The sequence below is a fragment of the Pomacea canaliculata genome, linkage group LG14 (assembly GCF_003073045.1).
Source record: "Pomacea canaliculata isolate SZHN2017 linkage group LG14, ASM307304v1, whole genome shotgun sequence".
Classification (NCBI taxonomy): domain Eukaryota; kingdom Metazoa; phylum Mollusca; class Gastropoda; order Architaenioglossa; family Ampullariidae; genus Pomacea; species Pomacea canaliculata.
This window is the reverse complement of record NC_037603.1, coordinates 18,588,991-18,591,163: the sequence shown is the minus strand read 5'-3', so window position 1 is coordinate 18,591,163 and position 2,173 is coordinate 18,588,991. Positions and strand designations below refer to the sequence as shown.

Here is a 2,173-nt window from a genome sequence, read left to right as displayed (position 1 = left end):
GTCTGTAAGACTCAAAAAGGCAAGGGACACGCAGGCAAAAGCCAAAGAGATTATCCATGAGGTTGAAAGCAAGTGTAAGGGTGTAGTTTATATTTCTAGTTCCACAAAGCATCAAAGAGAATATGCAAAACCCTCTCCATGTCTATATGCCTGTGCTGTTTTATTCATTTCATGTTGGTTCCAAGCCCACTTCTTGTAAAGATGAGTTTGTTGGATATAATCTCTGGACAAAGTTAATCAACACTCAGAAGTAATATTTGTAGTAGTCTTTCCAAGAGTGGTGGTAATGCATCAGACATTTGTTTTCAGATAGAGGAACTGCTGCAGAATGGCTGCACAAGCTGAAGGATACTATATCAACAACCAGTGGTCATAGAGGTATTATATCACCACTCACTGTGAAGAAACTTTAAAAAAGTATAATACTGTGTTATGTTGCACGGTAAATCTTAGCAAAATGAGCCCTATATGTTCATGTGCAACACAGTCATAGTATGGAAGGTGTTACAGGCAGCTAATGCATTGTTGACTTATAATAGATGAATGTTTTTAGTAGTTTAAAATATATAAAGCTTGTCTTCATATAATTAAAGGTGGGTGCTTTTGTCGTAAGGTTTTGTAAATAGATGGATGCACCTGTTGATTTGTAGTTAGAGCCTCCCATGTGCAGTGCTGAAGTTTTATTAGCAAGATTATAACCAGCATTCCTACGAGTATTGTACAATAACACTTCTTAGTTGTTTTTGTGTTAAGTAAAATATGATAAGTTAAAAGCTGAATATAAGTCGACATTATTTGTCATTTTGCAGAAAGCTCTACCTCTGATTCTCTGCTTGAGAAAGCGAGGAAGCTGTCAGCTGAGCGGCAGCAACTGCTGGACAAAGAGACGCTATGGCTGGTGTGTAATTTATTCCTTTCCTTGAAATGGTTACTGTGTTGGGTTAGTATTTGGGAAAAGACAGTCCCATGGTACATGTGCTTTGCCTTCACTTTGAGAGGATTTAGGTATGAGAGGTTAATATGCTCATGTCTGACTGATGCCTGTCCTCTGTGTATGCCACTTTTCACTGGATTACTATGAAAAGGCATTTGTTTCATCTCTAACATTATCAAAATCCCAAGTGAATATTAGGTTGGAATACAAGTGTCATTTTGCAAATACTTTTCTGCTTTTCAAGCAGTGCCTGTGGATTCACAATTTGGTTCCATTAATATTTAATGGTAATTGTCAACCATTTGAAATTAAAATCCAATATCTTTCATGTTACAGATGGACAAAAAATTGCCCAGAAATTGCGAAGAAGCTGCGGACAACAAACACTCAGCTGCAGTCTGTCATTGGTCTTTAAAAAATGCATTTCCAAACATTTCACAGCTGAATTTAGAGACCAGAGTCAGCTCTGTACACTCATATAGCACCCAGAACTGAACTCAGAGCAAGTGAGGGCAGCAATTGTGCAGCAAGACTACGATCGTGTGGAAAGAAGAGGAACAGCGAATAATTTATGACATTTGCCTTTTACAGCAGGGCCTGCTGGAGCAAAAATGTGTTATTATGTCAGCATCAGACTTAGTCAGTCGATATGAATGTGCCCTAAACCATGTAAGTCTGTAAGTAAACATAAAGTGGAATGCAGCTAAGGATCTGCATGCGAAATTTAACGAGGCAGCAGGATTTTCGAAGTTCAGCATTGATACTCAGCTCCAACGACTGTATCTTCAGCATTCACTGCAGCAGATTCTGATGACAACAGAGGAATTAAATAGATGTGATTTAGGGAATTTAATCAGATATGAACAGAATCTTGATGAGACGAGAGGAGGAGGAGGAGGAGGAGGAAGAACACTTTTTGCCATAAGTGTTTTGACCTTTTACTTAGTTATCTAAAAGTGGAAAATTGATATATTTAGTAGCTATAGGAGGTATTTAGGATGATACTAGGTTTTATTTTTTTCAAGCATTTGGCTACAACCAACTCCATGGAGTTTATGCAATCATTGCTAATTTGAACCAATAATGGTGTAATGGTATTCTTTTTAGCAATGACTCTTTTTTGTAGCATACATAAAGCCACATTCAACCTTGCTCCAGTTACTTAACCACAGAACAAGCCAGTTAATATATTTATTGTGTGGCAGTGTAGCAATTCCCGCTCTTTCATCTCACTTTGCT

The 2,173-nt window shown here is 37.7% G+C and overlaps 1 long non-coding RNA gene across 1 annotated transcript; it reads left to right on the top strand.

Annotated features, from left to right (window-relative positions):
- On the top strand, positions 1 to 878 carry LOC112555970. Its single transcript, XR_003097569.1, has 3 exons — positions 1 to 74; positions 310 to 378; positions 810 to 878. It is a non-coding gene; the product is annotated as an uncharacterized LOC112555970 (long non-coding RNA).
- The last annotated feature ends 1,295 nt before the right edge of the window (positions 879 to 2,173 follow it).